Here is a 22,780-nt window from a genome sequence, read left to right on the forward strand (position 1 = left end):
TTGCTCATGTGAAAATGAAGTGGAAAGAAAATAATAACAAGATAATGTAATCAAAAATACTATTACGGGGTTATAATTAAAATTCCATGGAATTTAAATTAATGTGAGTGAAATTCACCCTGGGAATTAAACATCCGTGATTAAATCGTATTTGACAATCTCAATAAAAGAAAATAATAGAATAATAACGCTGTTATATTTGGAGGAAATGACGTTCGAAAAGCATCGGGTGATTGGTGCGAATTTAATTGTTTTATATTTTAGTTTAATGAAGCACAGTTGAGCGCACTATACTGTCCTTTAAAAATAACAAAGGTCCATTTGATTGCGTCATTCGATCATTTTATCTCATCTGTTTGAGAGAATGTCCCGGCAACTCGGTTGCTGTTTTTAATGATGAAACCGTTTATTTAATTAATATGAGGTGTGGGCAATTAGTTGAATATCCAATCAATTTTATGGAATTAAATTTCCATCTCTGGGATGGGAGAACTGATAATTTCATTAGCATGGAGTTGTAGGAAATCCGGTGATATAATTCACGAAGAAAAGTGCCATTTTTTTTATTTCGTTTGATTAAACAATGTATTCTTGTGAAAATCCCATTGCACATCGGATAAATTATATTTCTAATTAGTCAGGAATTACAGCCGATTGTTGCGCAGATTTTATTGATGAAAAAAGTTAAAATTTTACTTTTTCAACAATCATTGAAGAGCTAACCCTGACTAAAACAAATTATTCTATACATAAACCGCCCACCAAATCCAACACCATATTTTCAATTGAATTTTAAGAAATATGTGAATGTAAAATTCATGTACTTCATAATAAAAAAAAAATTATTTCCCCCCTGTGAATGTATTAACCAATGAATTTATTACACCCCATGTATCGGATGGGTATTAAAGAGTACCCCGGTAGGTGTGCAAAGTACAGGAGAGTAATTTCCGGAATTTTTATCGCAACCCGGGAGGATTTAGGGCTGTGAGCCACTTAGATTTAATAGCCACCATTCACGGGGGTAAAATGAGTCGCTGTGGGGTGGGGGAGGTAGAAGGAGGTTTTAAAGAGGTGAAAAAGTCGAAGGAGAAAAAAAAATACACAAGAATGGGGAATTGTGGGAGGAAGGGAGTGAGAGAGCACGTAGAAAACTAATGCCTTGGTCAACTCGGATAGAGTCGACCATACGGAACGGGCGGGTTTTACGGCTGGGCCGAATGAGCGAAAAAGAAATTGAGCATTGGAGCCATGCTGAGAGTGTGTATGTACGACGAGGATCGGGGCGAGGAGTCGGTGCCGACGATGACCGCAGACTAGACGAAATTATCGTTGAGACCGGAAGTCCCCTGACCCGTGAAACGAAGGCACATTTATTGTATTAATTACGAATGATTTTCAGCATACGATAATTGACCAGTTTTTGAATGTGCGATTATTTATAATTAGATAAGTAATGAGTCAGAGGAGATTGTGGCGTGTGTGAGGCACGAGCGAGCGGAACAACTGTCAAATGAAATTAAGATAAAAGTAATCAGAGCGGAAGTTGTATCTAAAATGAGGGAAATCGGTGTAAAATTAATTAAGGATGTTGTTCCTGAATATCTCCTAGAGGCGGAGATCGAAGAATGTGATGAATTAATTATTCCAAATCCTAAAATAATTTTCTCCCTGATAAACCATCTAATACCCCCCACAAATCCGGCTTTCTAACCGCAAATGTGACATACGATATCGAGAGAGCATAAACTACTCAGTGGCATCTTCTTTTCCTTATAGTCGGAGTAGACTTGATCTCGATTGCCGGATCGGGATAATTAATTGAAAAGAAACTGCACAGAAACGGTAACTCTCCATGCCACCAATGTGTTTCCGCATTACATGTCTCCCCTCGACGAGACAAAGAATACTCGAGTGGAGACGGTACCGGTCGTCCGATACCGAGAGCACATCAGCCGCCTCTACATGGAGTGCAATAACGACGAAACTGTTATCTTTATTTTCCTGAATCTCAAAACAAAACGAAACATAATGAAATAAAAATAGATTTAAGAAGAAAGAAAAAGAACAAGTTGGGAAACGCATTACGTGCACTGCCTGCATTCCGTGACATTGTATTTTTCTTTATTACTCGTGACGAGTCTCCATTCTATGAGCAATATCCAACGGAAATGACTTAGTTGATACACTCCGATTTAATATCACTAAATAACACTTTATATTTACACTGGGCTTTTTATCATTTTCCTCCATTACATACGTCTATCGTTAAGAATGAACTTGTTGAATTTTTTCCCCTCCCACATCTGCCTGGCAGCTCAAGATTACAAACAATCGTTAATTGAATTCATTGAAGTGACAAGGAGTAATTGGAAGAAAAATATGGAAAATTTTCCAACGAAAATATTTTTAGATTGAATTTTCTCTCTACAGTGTAGAGGTGAAGTTTTTTTTTTATTGTCAAATGCTTGAACGATAAACTCCAGCGTGAAAAAAACAAAGCTGACTCTTGACACTGAAACTCTTACTGCGATTGAGAGAATAACGATGAAGTTAGGAATAAGAGTAAAACGACAAGAAACGTAACTCAGTATCTTGGCTTTACCCATTCGAGCGAGAATGGTAGGAATACGACGAACAGTGAACATCGAGACGATAATGCAACTATCTGGTTTAAGGTTGAAATCCCTTGCTCAAACTGCGTCGACATTTCAACGCTGTTACTCCAGCTTCGTTTGTTTACTCGAGTTTCCTAGGCGAGTGTACAACGGGTGCAATGTTAGTCTGAAATGTGTGACCGCAAAACCACATTTAGTTTGATTCCGGTATTTGAATGTTCTCGACGTGTGGAGTACGAGGAAAATGATGGATTAGACAATGCCACTAATTTGAAAATTAATTGGTCAAAATTAGTTGTAAAACTCTGGTTAATGGAATGGCACCAACTACCCAATAATATCAAATTCTTCCAAACTCTCCTCCGAATTCAAAGAAAATTCCTGACTTTTTAATTCACTTAAATTTCTTTAATTTTTACGTTTTAATTGAGAAATCGACTGACATCAGATATTCTCGCTCTTCCCTCGATTTCTGATAAAATTTCCTAATTTCATGATAATTACTCCTAAGCATTCCTTGAAATTCTATTCTCTCCCGACTCCGCAAGCAATTTCACTCTTCTATTCAATCCCTCAAGAATGTTATGCTGTTGAAATAACATAATTACCAAACTGATAATCTCATTACGAAATATATAATTTTCTTCCCAGAAACAGTGAAAGACATTCTCTCTCCCCACTCTCATCCAAAAATCCGCATTCCCCGAATAACTTTACCGACAAAAATAACCTTGAAATTCACCGTAAAAAAACACCAAACTGAAGTCCCACCTGACGTCAATTACCCCCTCCCTCTCTTCCTCAATCCACGTGCCCGACAAATAATTGAACCGTGACGATTGCTAACAAATACTCGTGAAAGCGAATTCAGGCTCATTGAACTCGATACACAAGTGATATCCTTCCAAGTAAAAATCGATATTATCGTGACGCATGATTCTCTCTATACATCTCATGCAATACATAAAATCCTTGTAAAAGGCCGATAGTTATCGTTGACCTTTCCTATCGGGTTTACCGTCTATTTGTTTCCATCCCTACCTTCCTCCACCCATTGCCATCAAACTCAATCGATAAAATCGTTATTATCGGTAGGCATTACCGTTTTCCTATAATAAAAATATTGAGGGGTGGTGGGAGGGGGAACGATGTAACAATATACAATGGAATTTTGCCGATGGTAACATTGCGATTACAGTTTAAGGAGGTAAAACACCGGGGGGCATCCTCCTGACATCTACTATGCACATCGACCATACCACCAACTCGAGTACTATATTTCCAACTGTTTATCGTGCGCTTGGGGCCATTGTGTTATTTCCACGATGTGCAGAGAGCGTTGGCCCACTGCCCTTAAAGCTACCAACAAGCACGTGAAGAGCCATCATCGTTCTAGTTATGTATTTTTCAGACATCTAAGACGTTTCTTTTCATTCTCTCCATTTTTTTTATTTTTATTTATTTCACTACTACTTTTTGTTGAGATGTTTTTTCGCGTGACAGGAAACACCGACACGCGATTCTCCAGCACGACGATTAAGATCCGGTGAAGACGAGGGACAAGCGGTTGTTTTTTTTTAAGGTATGCAGACAGTGCGACGAGAAGGGGAACTGAGTTGATGTCAGTGAAAGGTAAAAATATTTTAGGGGCTTTAACTCATACTTATTGATATAGGGTAATGGGTAACCTTGATAGAGGCAGACAGGTTATTTTGGGCAGGGTGGAGAGAGGGGGGAGGGAATGTGACAATTAACCCCAACTATACACCTGTTAAATTTTCATGTATTAAATGGTGAAGTATTGAAAATTAATGGACTAAATATGTACCATTAAATTTCTCGTGTATTTGAAGGGCTATCAATATTTCAATGGCTTCCAAAACTTTCAACATTCACTGAGAAAGCTGAATATCATATTCAGACTAAACTCAAACTGTTGGCACAAAAAATTATTCATCTTATGTTCCCGGAAATTTTTGTTGTTAAACAAGTAAATTGATGAAGCGCGACAAAAAAAATCTCTTCAGGAAGAAACGTAATATCTCGGCAGAACAAATTTTTTCCGTCACTGCAACTGGACTAAAAGTGGTCGTAAGCCATTTTTCATGCGAAATATTGTCCTTCTTAAAAAAATTTCTGGTGATATTATCCCTCAGACTCAACAATCACCATTCCCTCACCCCTCATCCGGCGAAAAAAAAAACCCCTCGCGAACTGCATCGCCACCTAAAAAACCTCTCCAATTTATTATTCCCCGTACCTTTGACACAAATCACAAGAGACGAAACAAAAAGCATCGAAAAAAAATGCCCTCAAAAGCTAGTGTCAAAGAGACTAAGCTCAAAAGGGACGCAGAATCGATGAGGCGTACCGACACCCGACAGTTATTACGACCGGAAGTGGCATATTTCTCGTTCTTTTTCGCACGACGAGAGGCATCCCAACACGATTCCCCTGTGCGACCCAGTGCTTCATTCCCGGCCATCTTCCCTCCATGCCGCAGTACTAATAAACCGTTTTCTCGTATTTCTCACTCTTTCTCTATCTCCGTTCCTCCTCAACATCTTCGTGGACGTAGATACTACGTGACTCAGGTGCCAGGACAGATTACGAGAAACCGTGAGAAATTATTGCCAGACCAAATGATTTATCGAGTACGATCCTTTCCCTTTGATTATTTTTTTTTTCTCTCTCCCCCTCTATTTATCCTTTTATTATTATTTTCATTTTATTCAATTATTTTACGCTGAATCCGTTGGGCACAAACAAGGGGGGAGGGGGGTGGAATGACCATTTTTGGATTGTTTATGGCTGCTTTATGCAAGAGTTATGGAATATAATGAGCCTAGTAAACTCCTAAAGCGTTAACTTTAATTGATTGCCGAATAATAAATGTCCGATGTGATTTTTTGAACACCGTATAACCATTCAGTCGTGAAAAGAGGATCAATAATATTGGATGTGTACAGTACGGGAAAGTGGGCTTTATTATGGTGGGTGATGAGAGTTATGCTGGTGAAAGGTTTGGAAAATAATAAACAGTTAGTTTTTTTTTTGTTAGCATGGGAAGGTTCGAAGGTTTAATTCAATTTTAATTGAGGTTTAGATTTTGATTCGAGATTTATTAGTGATTAAGGGCCTCAGTGGGGAGTCATTGTGTTCCATCGTGTCGAACCTCAGTAATTGCAGCTGGTTACCGACAAAAAAATCATCATGAATTTTCAATTTTTTTTAATTGACATATTTGTCTTTAATTTGAACATTAAAAAAATTAATCGATCAATTAAATATTAGTTAGTCATCACTGATAGGGCTCAACAACACCGGTGAAAAAAAAAACTATTCCATTACTCTGATTCATGATGAAATTGATAGGCGTGAGTTGATTACGATAATTAATCTCAGAAAGAAAAACTGTTTAGTCAAATGACAGAATAATTATTTTTCCATAAATTCTATGGAAAAAGTCAGCCTATGACAGGGAACAGCTATTCCCCAACGTTTTCACCGAAATAATTGAAAAATGAATCTTCCTCTAGTTGAAATTCAGCAGATGTACTTTAATATATTTTCTCCATCAGAAATCCGTGAAACAAATGTCCTTGGCTAGTGCAGAATTTTTTACATTCAATTTAGCTGTATCTATATACGTTAAAAAAAAAAAAACGTGCAGTGAATTTGGCCGCGGACAGCTGCATTGAAATCCCCCTCACCCTTTTGGCTAACCCCCTCGACTTAACCTCTCTTTTCACTGCAGAATTTTCTCAACACCCAGTGGCAGGATGATGCAGCCCAGCACATCCGGGGACACGGGGGAGTTGAAGGGAAACAAAATGTCTCTGGCTCGTAATAACTGTCGAGGCGTTTCACAGCTCGGCGGTTCCTTTCTACGTGAGACACACGACGAAAAAGCGGAGAAATCCCCCCCGGTAGTGTTGTCAGGATAAGGTGTGCACACATACGGGGGAAGATATATTCAACCCAGTGCAGGCAACTGTATTATAATTATCGTCAATTATGTTATAACGAGGTGGGTATAACGAAGGTGAAGATAAAGGGAATATGTGGATGAATTTTCAAACAAAAGGGTGAAAAATATTCCTAGAAGTTCTGTATTTTTGTCCTTTCCATTTCAAGGGTTAGACGTGATTTGTCCAAGCTCTAACTAATTGTCTCTTTGCAAAGTTTTTTAATAAATTAATTTATGTTCAAATTGGAGAAATTAAAAGTAAAGGTCCTCTCACTATGAAAAATAATGATTATTTTTAAAAACTCCCCGTACAAAGCCCAATCACTTATTATTAAGAAGGTCAACGCTCTCTCAACCCAACAGAGACATTCAACAGGACTGACGCATGTATAAGCCCTCAGTTACCTCCGTAAAAAAGCCCATTGGGGGTTGGGGATTAGAGCTCTAGTAGCCTTCGGCAAATTGTCATGCCAAAATTAGCCTTCTCCATAGCTGAGAACTAAGAGAAAAACTATATATATGCCAGGAAAGGGAGTTGACTAGAGTAGCCCAAGGGGGTGGCAGAGTGAAAGAGGGTAAGGGATAGGATAGAGAATGCGAGAAGAAACGGCCCAGTAATCACGGTGCTTCGGATAAGAAGCTTAAGGCTTCACAGAGGGAAGTGGAGTGAGAGAGCACAGGGGGCAACGATCGAAACCCATAGCTGCATAGAATAGAGGGAAAGGGAGAGAGAGAGAACGAGGGTGGATGGCAAAGGGAGACTTCAGGAGAAAAAAAAACTAGAGGAAAAAAAAATGTCAAGAAAAAATTCAGAGGACCTACTCCCAAAGAAGAAATTACCTCTGCGGCGCATAACCATTTTCCTCAGACCAAGTTTTCCATGAAATTTGAGGGAAAATCACTGAGAATTTACTGCCTTACCTGCAACATAAAAGAAGAAAAATATTTTTAACGGTGGTTTATAAGATGATGGTGGAATAATGGTAATTTGTGGTGGATTGGTACGAGTGTATGCAATGATTATTCGGCGAGAATTGTGTAAATTGAAAGAAAGAGACTCAAGTCTGAAATAAGGTTTTAGGGGCGTTTACGGATTGAGGGGTGAATTCGTTGGAGACAGAGGTGGATGTCCTGTGAAAAATTGAGCTGAGTGCATTTAATGAGGATGGGATCTTAATGTGATGTAAGTTAGGGAGATGACGCGGGTGGGCAGACATATGAGGTTGGATATAAAAGCCATATGTTCAGGGGTATTAATAAATGTCTTAAAAAAGATGAATCAGACGGTGTAGGTTTTGATTTAATTGAATAAAATTGAACCATCCGTTTTTTCAACATTTCAACTCAAGGAATTGAATCTCATAATGAGAATCTTTATGTTTGTACAATATTAGGAAAAAACGTAACGTGGAATTAATAATTAGGATTTCCGATTGTGGATTGTCAAGTCTACGAATTAATTCAGCCGAAGGTAACCTGATTCACCTCAATAATGAAAATAAACCACAATTGAAGAGTTCACCCTCCCGACCATGTTCAACGACACCAAAAACCACATGTTTAAATAAACCCAACACAACACTAAACTATTATAAACTCTGTCGAGTCACGACTCACTGAATCACAAAGATCGTGACAATTCACTGACAATGGACTTAAGACTGTCTGTGCAATCGACACCCATTCACCAGAGGCGTAAATAAACATACATAATGATCAAGTTATTTTACAAGTTAAGTGAGTGCTTTCACCGATACCCAGGCTGCCGTTATACGTGATACAATTCCATACAACTGCTTGTATAAATTTCACCGGTGTCGATGACTGACGATAATAATTTTCGCCAAACGATCTGGTGAAAACCTCTGAACGGAGTGGGGAAGATATAATATCGATTATCGATGACACGTGACTGGAATCACTGATGCCCCAGGAGGAGCGTAAAAAAAAGGAATTTATATCCTTTTATCCTTGAATCTATGACTCATCGAATCCGGTGATTTATATAATATTGAGGAAGAGGATAAAATTAAGACAATTTTGATGAGCGTGAGGCACTTGTGAACGTCCTTCGATTCACTTGAAAAAATGCTGAGGCTATTTGTTTCGTCGGAGTCGATGAGATCATTCATTCTTTTTAGTAGTGGGTTTTGAGTATACATGGGCATCTGTGTATATTTACATACGCCCGTAAAGGATTATTAAATCCGTGGGATTCGGAATTTGAAAGATTTCAGGTTGAATGAGTTTATGTTGATGGCAAAAAAATTCTACGCATCATTTTCTACATATTTAAAACTTGAATACTTGTGGGCCCAGAAAAACTAGTGTCGTATGTATTTCATTAAATCTTTAATGGATTTGAAATTTCAATTTTGTTCCTCTTTATTTTTTCTATTCCCAAAGCTATCAGAAAATTTATCTTGTATTGTAAATTATGCAGCAAGCGCCCCAACACATTTCTAACTCCATCAATTTCAAAGATATTTACGAAATAGTCACCACTAAAATTTCCTGGTCATCTCTCTAAACTTCTGGGCATTTTATATTCAATGATGGTACCATAAATTGAATGAAATAAAAAAAGAAATAGATATTTATTCCAACATAAGAATTTCCTTACCACAAATATTTTTTTCCTCCAAATGGAATGAGTGGTGACAAGTCTCATCAGTATAAAAACGAATCATCACGTGCTTTTTCCAAATAGTTAATTTTGCTGATAAAAGCCACCCAACAGTCACCCCATAATGCCCATCTCATCTCCGCTCTAATACTCCACGTGTTAATCAACGATTATTTATTTCGCTTAACCTAGGCATTCTGGCATAGAGATGCCAACAAAAAGCATTAATGGTACGACACTAATGGAGATATAGAGTCCCTAACTACTTGTTTAATCGTGCATTTTCGAGGATCTACGAGAGCGGCAAAGAGATACGAGAAAGGCGACAGTTACGACTGAAAATACCACGATAGAAGGCGTTACGGAGTGTTTCACGGTTGATGCAAGATGGAGACCAGAATGTAGACTAGAAAAGAGTTACACGGGTAATAATCGTGAATACCAAGGAGAAGAGACGAAACGATTGAAGCGAATATCCCCCTGGATGCGGATTTCATCCTTTAACTCTATTTTCCATGAGTAGAGGTTACGCCCTTCCACTTACGCCCTTGTTACTGAATCCCCCTTCGAAGGCTGTTATACCATGGATCATACTAGCTATATCACTGAGTCTATCGAATTATATGTGATCCGATGCACCAGACAAAAAGTCCTCCAACAGTGAAATTGTAAGGGGAGATAGGATCAAAATCAGATTTAAAGCTTATTTTGCATATATCCCACTGACTGTTGCGAGTAATGAAAAATCTGGAAGGAATTTTTAGGGCACTATGAGACCACTACAATATCCCCTCAAAAGAAATCAGAGACGTCCAAAAAAAAAAAAAAAACTCATCAACCCTTGTCGCAAGCTCCCGTAATCTCCCCAAGGAGTCTCTCACTATGCACCCCCATTTCCCTCATTACCCACTAATCCCCGAAACAATCCACCCCTCCCACTATCACCATAAATAAATATCATTAAAATTCAAATGGCCATAGCAATATACAGTGCTGTTCTTCATCCACCACCACTGGAATGATAAATTTTCAAGATATATGAGTGTATGGAACATCCGCTCTCCTCACAGGGATTTAAATTCCCCAAAATTTGGAAGGATAATCCACATTTGTGTCCCACCACCTCATACCCCCATTACTCTCATCCACTACTCCACATCCCCCCTGACTCACTCAGTCCAAGTCAGTGACGTTAGTCTACATTATACAGTCGACGGTTTTGTCAGACTTGTTGGTAGTACTCCATCAGTGTTGCCATAAGTGTCAGAGAATTCACGGTGTAATTGTTCAAAGAGTAGAACCCTACCTACCTCTTCCCCTCCCCCACCCAACCAACCCCCCTTGTCGCTGTAGTCTAATCAACGGATTATGTATATCCTGGATAACTATACATGGCAATATCCCACATACAGTTAGATACTCACATCGCCAGGGGTTATATGGGAAAGCCCCCATCGTCAGAGTTTATCTGTTGTCTTGTATACCTGTGGGGTCTCTCTTTCGCAATAACGGTTAATCCTTTATACCCCTTTTCTCTCCCCCTCTCTCTCTCTCAGTCTCTACCTCTTTCCGATCTTCCTCATCTATTTGTTTTTCCCTCCTCTCTTTTTATCCTTCCTTCCAGTCGTCGTCGTCGTCGTTTGGCCTTTAACTAACACACGGTGGCGCACTGTATATGCAAATTAAATGTTAAAACGTATCACAATACGTCTCCGATAAAGAACTCGGTGAAGCCCCTGCGGCTAATTGTGATTAATTGCTTTCCAATCTGATTAGTTATCTTAAAAATTTTAAACTGTACCGATAGAGTAGCTCAACGTGGATTTTGTCGTACGGTGAAAAATGAAGATTTTGTTGTGTGTTGTGGGGGTGACTAGGAATGAAACTTTTGAAAATAAATTTGGACTTGTCATTATTGGGATGATAGGAGGTGACGGGTGATTCAATGGAATCATTGTTTTCTCTACATGTTCGGAGGTGATTGAGATCTCGAGAGGAATGAGGTCAGGTCTAATTAGTATAATGGATCATCTCAAGTTTATTGGGGAAGGAGTGGGCGAGTGTAGGCATGTGAAAAATGGTGAGTTAATATTTGGAAATTATGTACAAATTATCTAGATGATAAGTGGGTTTAGCAGAGACTTTCGAAATCATTATTTTGGAATTGATAAAATTCAGGGGAGAAATTCATGTGAATTGTTGATTGTATTGAGTATGGGCTGAATGAGTTGAATTTAATTAAATGTTTACGATTATATATTTTCCATTTGGACGGAAAAATATTGAATAAATAATGAAATTACCTCTGAACGAGTTTCATGACCTCAATAAACACAATTATTGTCAGAAAATTAGTTCCTTCAATATCACTGGCATTAACTAATTGAAATGAATCGTCAACGACAAAGCAGAAATTCCCCCATCTTGTTACTGTCACATCGTAAAACCTACATTCCCCCTTCACTCCCCCCAGACTCATGAAAATTCCAAAGAAAATAGAAGCGAATTTTCAATCGTAAAATTGATGTGATAGCTGTAAAATTTCTCCCTGGAAAACTCATTTGACATTAAACCGGAAGTGACAAGTGATATCAACCAGTTTTTACCGTACTTTTTGATATAGAGGTAGTTAAACGGAGGACTGACGACAACTTATACGATCCATGCAACGATGGAATTATCCCGAGTGAGATCTACGATGAGATCTGCACTCTCGAATCAACGCCACTGACAATACTGGGGAGAGACAACTGGATGCCCCCATGGGTTAGTGGCTTTGAGTGTGTACCACCACCCTAACACTACAGATAACACACGGAATCGTAACAAACGGCCGAATGAATGACCATCCTAGTATTCAAGAGGAGTATCGTTCAACCCCAACCGGAATGTCAGAAAGCTCAACTCCTAGGATGATTGTCATCTGCAGGTATTTACGGCATGCATTGCAATGCATATCCGATGATTCAGTAGGATTTCACGACTGGTATGAAAAATTTTTCTTGACTGTTTGGAACGATCCATTAAAATTACATCAATTCCATCATTACTTCCTCCAGTCAAGTCGATCAATATAATAAGTGAAATATGATGGTCTTCAACGATATGAATTCATCGCAAAGAGGACGGATTTTGGAGAAAAATTTCTGGAGAATTCACAATTTATTGCGAAAATTCATGTTAAATGAAAAATTTCAAATTTCTCATTAGAATTGTTACTGACAGGTTTATAAAATTTCAACTGGCGTTCAACAGTGCAAACCTACGCCTCCTGAAGACTGAACTTTTCACATCATCAACTAATGAGTCGTTAGGCAATAACAAACGATATTGGTTGCGACTTTCACCTGTCAAATAAATCAATCACCAACGATCAACAAAGAGCGGTCCCGTTGATAATCAACAGTATCCCCTCGTTCATGCACTTTGGTATCAACTTCAAAGGATTCTTTTGCCATCAGTTATATGATATTTCTTCACACGCTCCACTACAAAAGGATGAAAGCACACGAACAAAATAATTTAATAAATTTCACCAAATATTTGTTGAAAATAAATCAGCGTTTGCTGATACCTAAAAATCACTTCTCAATCGATTTGCATTATTCTCCATGATAATACATCACAACCATAATCGATAATGACACTAATTATCATAATTTCCAAACATTTAGAATCATTCAGGCTGTGTTGTTCCTAATTATGTAGTGGAAAATTACCTTTTCGATTACGATGCATTCCCTAAATTCCGTAGAATTGACCCAAATTTTTCAAGCACTGTAATCCAATGATCTTTCATTCCACCCAAATAATTCGATTACTCGTATTATCACTCACTTATCATCACAATTTTTCCCTATCATGAAAAAGTAATGAGTAGTTCCGAAACCTTAAAATATTCATTACCAAATAGTTATGAAAATTCAATGAATACCGAAGATTTTCAAGAATTTTTCTGAAACATATCAATGGAGAGAATGTGTTCACATTCGCGTGACAATAGCAACACTGTATCCGAGGAGAATGGTGGATAAAAAAAAAAATATAGTGGCCAGTGACGGACACGCGAGGAACTCGGAGGAACGATGACTCAGTGGCAGTTGGTTATAACTAGGGGAGTAAAAACGTACTTGGTTTGCTCCGAGCAGTATATGAACGACACTTTGGATTATACTACGCATGCGCTGAAACTGAAATCTCGGCCAGAGAGCTCCAAGCGTGCGTTGAGAACTAAATGTCAAAAAGAGGGGGGAAATGAAAAGATATGACAGGTTCAGTCATATCAGGACAGGATAAATTTTTTTATTCGATGAAGCCAAATTGTTGCATCTTCATAAAATCAATTTGTTGTATCGTGTTAAATAAGACGTAATTGTGTGAATAATAAGTGGCCCTAAGACAACATATGAGAGGAATTTTCTTCGGGCAATTTTCCAGAAAAATATCTGGTGTTAATGTCCTCAAAAAAACATCAATTATTCAGAGTTAATGAACTTTGAAAGTCGGTTGTAAATTAAATAGAATGCAACATTCAATTGTCATCATAATAATTTGAAAGGATCAAATAAATTTGTGGGATTGCAAATGCACATACCGCAGTCGCATTAATATAAAAACCATTCCACCGGTGTAATGAGATGCAGGTACATGTAATTTCCGGTAAATGTCCATTAAAATATCCAAAGAATCTCTGTTTTAATTAATGAAAAAGTTATCATTTCTATGGTTTTTTTTTATTATTTCAGGAATCTGAAACGTAATTCGGTTCGTGTGTACTTCACTGAGCAATCAGGTGTCGTATGACGCTACGGGAAATAGGATATGTCCCGCTGCATTCCTTCCCAGCTATTCGTTAACTAATATTTGATTAGAAAATTGCATTCCCATGCTAGCAAGTCTCCTAAAAGCCGAGTGTACCGTTCTGTTTGTTTAATTATTTCACATGGAAAATGACAAGTTTTTTTTAAACACATTCTCTTAACATTGCCGATCTGCAACGAATCGAGGTGAGGAATTATCACCGGTTGGTGTGCAATTCTTTGGATTCTCATGGAGAAAAATAAATAAATTTGTGATTGATTGTCCTTGGGTAATAAGATATCCGCTCATCAGCGAAAATTTGATGCGTAACAACTGGAAAAGGAAAAAAACCAACGGTCGCGCTTTCATGACGCGTATCAGTGACTCGAAACCTGCGGACTACTTTGGGCTGGTCTATTCTGTTTTGTTCTACTTGCATATCTTCATGTTTTTTTCAACTTCATTGGGTCAAAAGTCTTGTTAAAAGTCGTCTTTCGAGAAAGTCTCAACGAGGATAAATACGAACAACAAAATTCATTTAATTCCATTCAATTAATGGGATTTGCCTCTACGGTGATCGATATGTTTTGCCAAAATCCAATCTAATCTCTGATTAAACAACAAAAATACACATTGAATCATCGTGTTTTTTTTGCGATTAGTTGTGATTGGATAGAGAGTTTTACGAGTGACTGTCGCAAAATTCTGGGAAATTTTTGGCGTTAGCACACATGGTGGGTAGAACCTATCAAATTTTTATGATTCACCTGTATGAAAAATTATGGTGTCTGATTTCTTGATAAAATTGAGAATCCAACTTATCACTAAACTATTCATGTCTAGTATGAATGAATAACCTCAAAGTGGTTCAATTTCAAAGAGAAATGATAAATTCTGTCAACGTTTCCATGAAAAATAAAAACATGTATTTTCACCCTTAACTACTCATGAGAATTTCTATAAATTTTTAAGGATATAACTATTATAAATTAATAAAACCAACGAAAATATTCAAATAGTTTCTTTTAAACTCCTTCCCTTTTAATCTGAAATATATTCTCAGTAAGCTCTGAAACGTGAGAATTCTCCTCAAACATTTGATTTTTGTTAAACTAAAAAACTCAACTGATTCTGAAATTTCACCTACGTCTGTTGTCGAACCAATACCTGTACAGTGTCAAGTTTCTAATTCCTCTGTACATACACTCAAGAGTAACGAGCAAGACGAGAACAAGACGAAAGTACGAGACGAAGCGTTATAACGAAAGTTCTACCTCGAAAATCATCTGTGCGCAGTGGAGTGTGCACTGAAAGCTTCCCAGACTCTCTGTTTTTCCTCGAATTCGTTGTCATCGCCATAGTGTCATGTTGACGATGAAAGACTACGAGTAACGCGATATTCCTTCAATGTTGCTGGAGGGCAACCGAGTGAGAGGACCATTGCAAGAAGAACCAGAGGAAATAATGAGGATAAACACAACGAGAAGATCAGTATTAACTTCCGTATTAAGTTCATGAGGAAGTGGCCGAAATAATAGACTCAAGTTATGGAGATATTCCCAGAAATATTCTCCCTATAAATGATGTAAATTCCCTGGATATATTTTATATCAGTTTTATGTACAAAATAAACACTCAGATTTTTTTCAATTCAAATGGGCAATTTTTTTCATGTCTATCATTCCCCCAATCGATTAATTATTTTTCTTCTTTTCTTTGTCATCACGGATGACTGAATTTTAATACATGTGGAATTTGAGTGAGTAGGAGGATGCATCTCACAAATAAATGAGGTGATAAGACGCGTCCGGTCTCGTAATTATCAATGATGTGTCACTATCACTCGCATTTCCCAGAATATCGACTTTATTTACAGAAGAAAAAATAAATCATACTTCATACCTCACGCCTAATGACTAATAGCTATTGATAAAGGAATAGATAAGGGAATGACGCTGATATTATACGGCGTAGGGGATATAAAAAAAACGATATTTTATGGGTACATGTTAATGGACCAAAGTCTCACGTAAATCGCTTATTAATTGTGAGCTTTATATGGATGCAATATTATACCTGTGGGATAAAACCTTCAACAAGAATTAACAAGATATTCAACGATTAGAGATTGAAATTTTTCAATTATTTATGCATGCTAATTATCTCTTAGGCAATATTGTAAATCAAATTTGAAGTAGCCATGAAGCAATTAAATCAAAAATAAAAATAAATTCAGTGCTCATTGGCTTTCTACGTATTCATGGAAATATCTAGTTATTAAATTTTATTATGATGGGATATTCAATGAAATTCGTTTCATGATTCACATAGAAAGACAAATTATTGAGAATATGAAGGTTGAGGCATGAGAAACAGTTGGACATTTCCTGGGCAGGGAAGTGAAAGAAGAAATAAAATATCAAACTTTATTGAAAAATCATAGAAATTTCAAGGTTTCGAGCCAATTCTTAAAAATGTCAGCTCATTGAAAATCAATAATAATATTGAAAAAGATCGGGCCATTTTCGTAGACTTAATAATATCGACCAAAGAGTGCCTCAAAAATTTTTAAGCTGATCATCTTTCAAAACAATTAGATGAAGTGTGAGTAGATCTTCACGATGCGTTGATTATTCTTTCACTACCCTCATCACCTAGATAACCACCGACCTTTCCGAAACCTATGAAATCAATCAATGCTAAAAATAGAGAAAGGAAACAGTAACAACCACATACCACATCCTCAGGAGAATCCAACAAGTTCATCAATCTCTTAATTCCAAACTAATTTCCATCCAACAATTCCCCCACCAATGACCACCTCCTACAATAATCACCAAATGAATAAACATTTTCAAACGAATCACTTGAAATTGGTAGAGCACTCCACAATCCGTTGACACTCTTTTCTGAGCCCCCTCATCCCCTGAGTAACGACCGAAATTCATAAAGATTACGGAAATCAATCAATCCTTCCTTCAAACCCCCCCCCCCCCAACACGAAAAAAAACTACCGAAATAAAATTTTCTCCGAACAATCCAACATTTTCATTCATCCCCTCATTCCAAACCAATCTCCGAAACTATCTCCACCCAATTCCCAGACATTCCCCACTAACCCACAAAATCCAGAGCCCATCCTCCCCTCCAAAATAAATCATTCCTATGCCCGTCAAAACTGGGTAAAAACAAAACCGATGGTAGCATCGAAACTCTCTCGATATATCGATAGATAGAATCTCCCTCAGTGACGTTCCACGGAAATTATTTTCAACGGAGGCCGTTTGAAATGCATGAGAAAGAAAGTGGTTACCCCCTCTTATGCCATCACACCCCCTTTCCCCTTTGCCCCTACCCAGGTCGCTGACTTAAAACAAACCAGAATGCTGTTGGATTCATGTATACTGGCTATAATGCGTGCGGTTCATTGTTCGTGACTGTTGCGTTCTCTGAAAATGGTGTTATCGCGACATCCGTTCGTCGTCAGTAACATTAGATAGGATGGTACGTGATACAGTATCGAGGACCCCACGCCATCCCCACCTTCACCATTTGCGAGGGCGTATTGCACTTATTATGAATCTACTTCATGTACCGCACACAGTCCACAAACCGATACCTCATACCTTTGGTTGCCGGCCAACTCACAACCGGATTTTCAAAGGCCCGAGAGACACACGTTTTCTGTATAAGAGTCTCCTCATTCCCCCCCCCTCCCCGCCCCCACCTTCTACCAACCGCCCACCACCCACAGTTCTCCCCGTCGCGCGTGCGATCGAGTTGAGTGAAACAAACGACGAGAAATCGATTCGATAGATAAGGCAATTCCGTATAGCCCACGTGCACCGTTATTATGCCCATATCGGGGTGGAACTCCATGTTAAAGACAATGATAAATAATGTACCAAGGAGAAATGTCATATTTTCATCATCAGATCTATCATTTCGTCGTATGAATAAATTACAAGGAAATGAGTATAATCGCAAAGATGAAAATTCAATTTCATATCAATAAGATATTAATTTTTTTTTTAAACAATAATTTTCGGTCTTCGATGATTTTCTAATACATGTTGGGTCATCGAAAATATCAATTTCCCCGTTATCTTTTATTCTTAGAGGAGAGAGTGATGCGTCAAATTGAGTTGATGAGGGGTCGGACAATGGTAAAAATTCAGAGAAATGATGGACACTCATCGGGGCCTTCTTTTGAATATTCAAATGACAATCAATGCCTAACATAATCAATAATCGATTGTACAATGTCCCCATCGAGTTGACACGACAAAGCGTACATATCTCCAAAATTTAAATTAAAAAATCCAAACTTTCATGATATCCCATCGTTCTTAAAAAATTCACCAGTATCAAAGAGTCAGTATTCAATTGCAACATCAATTCCCTCTGTACAATAACTCCCCCACAATTCACAAATAATAAATTCTCATATTTCCCATATCATCAAAGCTATCAATTTTCCCAATATCTCCTTTTACAGAAGATTACGATTCAAATACAAACTCGAAGGAGAGACACAGGGCATCATAGAAATTCCAGAGAGTGATCGAAGAGTCCTTTGGACTCCTTCTCAGGACATCAAGAAGACGAAGCTTGGCGAGAATGCGAGGATTCCTCAAGCCGGTGAAAGGATGAGAGGCGTATTGGGGGGAATAAAAATAAAGGATATAGCCCTCCGGAGATAAATGAAATAAAACAAAACTGAGAGGGTGGAAAGAGGGGAGCGACGGTGGGGTGGATGAGAAATAATCGTGCGTGTTCATACGTGTCCATACGTCTTTGTGTACTCGATTGTATGTGAGAGCGATGGAAAGAGAAAGAGAGAAAACGATATACGGTCGTTGGCCAGTCCTCGCAAGGCTGTGGCAAGGCGAACCCATCTCTCTCCTCTCCTCACTTCACCTCCACCACCACAATGACTTTTTGCTGCGCCATCTTCTTCTCTTTCACCCGTCGATCGTCCACACGTCCAACTCAACTCGGCTACGGGCCAAGGAACTCTCCCTCCCTCTTCCTCTGTCCCTCTTGCAGTTCTGGTCCTTTCTGTTCACTTGAGTTGGTTCAGTTGTCTCCCCTATATGTATGTCTGTCTCATTCTATCTTGTGCCATGGGAATATACGGGAACTCGAGCAAACGCTTACCAACGAATTATTCAACTCGCGTACAGCTGGCTCCATAGGAGCCATACACAGGACCAGTCCACCCGGGAATCTCCCCCTCCCCCCCTCCCCTCCAGTGATGATAGACTCCACTCGTTTCCTAGTCTAGGCCAACGATATATATCCTATTGAGGCTGAGTAATACCAGTGACGACACGCGTCTCTCGTTCACCAATACATTCAACCGTAGATCGAATCGCTTGTACCATTTCCTCAAAATCTTATCTCGAGGAACTGTACTGTTGTACTATGCAATGCATGACGCAACAAGACGATCCACTCCACCGTCGCCCCTCCCCCCCCCCTCTTCCCCACTCAAGAAGATTGCAAATTTACATACAAGTGGGAGATGTGACTAGTTGAAGGTGGGTTTCATTTCGGGTGGTAAGGGACAGGGGAATTAGATGGAGAATTCAAATGTGGAAATTTCATGTTTTTGAGGGATTTTTTTTTTTTTTGTTTGAGAGCACAGTGGAGATTGTTGGGAAGTTGCGGTTGAACGTTTGAGGGAGATAAAGGAGAAATGGCTGAGGTTGAATTTTTGTGGTAAACAGATGGGAAAAAAGACAATGAAATTAGTGATTTTTTTTTAACAATGAATTTGTATATAGACAGGCTAATGTTATGTGCTACTGAGAATTTATATTGATGAGATTTGTGGAGAGGCCATTATTTTTTATGAACGAACAAGCAATTTGGTGTAAATATCAGGGTATGATAATTTAATAAAAATGAGGGGGTTGATTTTTGTGAATATTATAAATGAGGAGTTGAAATATTGTATTATGGCGTTTTCTCCCTTTATATGCACTCGGAAAAATTTCCAATTACCAAAACCATCAGAATCAACCCATTCCCGGTTCGCCATAACTCAAAAATTCATATTTCTTTGATGCTCCTTCATCCGAAGACATATGGAATATTGAAGTGTGGTCCTAACGAGCAACCAGAGTTTATTTTACTCGGTAAATATTTGAAATTGCGTCAAACGCCTGAGATTTCAGCATCCGCCTGATGTGCTCTCAGCCACTTCTCCAAGGCCTCTTACTCCAAACATATTCCAAACTCTCTCAAAAAACATTTTAGCTCATCAAAATTAGGCAAATTGCATGCCAAACTGAATTATGTATTTTTTTTTTATCGCATGATATACCACATCGTGTATCGTGTATCAAGGAGTGGTTTGAATGAATTTTCGGGCTCCACTGAGGCCGCAAATAACGGGAAACCGGAAGTGGTTCCAAACTCTTTTTCATCAAAAAGGGTACAGAAGGATCTCTATCATTACAATCGTAACCTGCCATGAATTTCCGTAACACTAACTCGTGATTAACAGAAAGCCAACCAAGTCAAATACCCCAACACTCCTCCAATTTACCCTTTCACTCGTTTCACAGTATTCTGCCTCGAGGGCAATCTCTCAGTTTGATCCTTTTCCTCTGTACTTGTCCCACTACTCCAGATGCGATACGAACGATAAGTCGACGGCGCGCGACGAGAGACTCAACCGTCATAAACTTTACAACTTGAGAGCGAGGTAATAATAACAAAAGAAAAAAATATATATATATATTTAAAAATAAAAGAAGAAACATGACAACCGGTTCGCACATGAGACGAGAGAATGAAAAAAAAAAATATGTAACAATAAAAACAAGAGGATACTTTCAACTTTGCCATTCATACGTCCGTGAGATTTGCGACCGTTAAACGCCTCAAGACAGAAACCGAGTTTCCATGAGATATATATTTTTTACTACATTTTTTGTCCTCTTTATTTCCCATTTTTCTTCAGCTTTATGTGAGGTGTTTTTCATACTTTCACTAACTCCGGAGCGAAAAGAATAAATCATGTGAATCAGTGATTCTTAAAGATGATTCAGAACACGGGTAAAATGAATCTTCAAATTTTTGGAAAAAAAATATGAGAAGGAACAACTGTTTTGAATTTTCTATTTGGGAGATTAATTTTGAAAATGAAAACTATTATCAAAATTTACTGCAATGGATTTCTCAACTGAATAAGAAAATTGAATTGACAAATAAAAATGAGTAACAGAAAATATTGTGTGGAAGGATGAAAGTAAATTTTTGGTGACATACTTGATGCTTCAACGTGTGCACACAATCGATTCTTCGAATTACCAAACGCCTCTTGTTGAGTTATTTTACCCCAACTTCTCCCTACTCTCTCATACAAATCACGTAGGAATGCCTGGACATTCTTGCAGGTAATGTTTTCTGCGGATAGCCCATGGGGGCCGATATATCGTGACATCGTTTTGTGTACAAACGATTTAAAACATCAAGTTTGACCAGTGTTTTTTTTTTTTTTTTCAAGTACAAAATTAAAGAGACCCCCACGGCGTTGCTCGGGGTGACCTTGCTCGACAAATGTGAGTACATGTAGAAACGTGATGAAGATACTTGAGAGTTATTTTAACACGCACTCGAATGTTTTGCGTGAATTTTTCATGTCGTTAACTTTCACAAGAAAATTTAAATATAGAACTAGAACGTGCAAAGGCAAAGGAAGTGTCATTTTTTAATTCAACTTTCTGGTAAAAATCTTGGAAATTACGTATTTGATGGGGATTTATAAATAATTATTTTCTTGAACTATTGACTATGAAAAATTGTTCGTTGTGCCCTATTCTCCCTCAAACAAAAAAGAGGATCCTGTCAGCAAATAGAAAATAACCCGCTTGTCAATTCTGCATTGACACATATCGAAATTGGTCAAGAGTATTTTAGGAGCTGAACTCTTGGAGATCTATAATCAAATTAAATGAGACGCCGGCTGTGAATATTTAATTGAATTTATCGACAATTCTTGACAAAATTACCTACACCCACTTCAGCAATCTAATTCATAAATAATATCAAACTATTCATATGTCTTCAAATTTACTCGACATGAAGAAGCTCCATTGACATTATTTCACACTATCGCTATAATAATTCACCAGTCGGGTGAAAAAATGTCCGCTGTCGGACAGTTCGACGGCTAAATCGATTCAATTCAAATACATATATACTCTATATATTCATTCCATTTTACCATTCTCCCTCATCGAATGAGAGGAGGGGTACATATGCGCACATCTCGATTACATATGTATGTACCTTGTGGCTTTTTATCCAACGGCAAAACTCCATAACCGAGTTGTCGAACGACGGACAAGTACAACCCGATCGATGCGTTTCTACCCAGTGATTTCTGCCTGCTCTCTCGCGCCCGAAGAGAGTCAGATGTCTCAATATAATACCCCTGTGGCATTCACAGAATCAGACCGTGGGGACAATCAGAGATAAGTCAAGACTGCTTTTCAATGACAAATTTCAATTTTATTAACGATTAATTGGATTTTAGATATGTTGTGATTGGAGATCGTGTATTCGAATATGTGAAAAAATTGGATAATCATTTTATTGATTTTTCTGATTGCCAATTAAGTTCGTTAAACCCCTAGAAAAAATATTAATTTTTATATAAATATTTGCTGAGTGAAATATAATTTACAAACGACCCGTCATTTTCATTTTTCAAACTCGGTAATTAACAATTACAGCAGACGTATTTTCCCA

The 22,780-nt window shown here is 38.0% G+C and overlaps 1 protein-coding gene across 2 annotated transcripts in view; it reads right to left on the reverse strand.

Moving 5' to 3' along the window:
* Positions 1-22,780, reverse strand: part of LOC135172819 (plexin-A4) — a 150,334-nt gene that overhangs the window by 112,358 nt on the left and 15,196 nt on the right. Inside the window, exon 1 of one of the 2 annotated variants that reach the window (XM_064139213.1) lies at positions 12,934-13,603. The exons of the other annotated variant lie outside the window; for it this stretch is intronic. The gene's annotated coding sequence lies outside the window, so the exon portion shown is untranslated. Of the gene's footprint in view, positions 1-12,933; positions 13,604-22,780 lie in introns of those variants that run through there. 2 annotated transcript variants of the gene reach the window in all.

The sequence above is a fragment of the Diachasmimorpha longicaudata genome, chromosome 2, assembly GCF_034640455.1.
Source record: "Diachasmimorpha longicaudata isolate KC_UGA_2023 chromosome 2, iyDiaLong2, whole genome shotgun sequence".
NCBI lineage: Eukaryota > Metazoa > Arthropoda > Insecta > Hymenoptera > Braconidae > Diachasmimorpha > Diachasmimorpha longicaudata.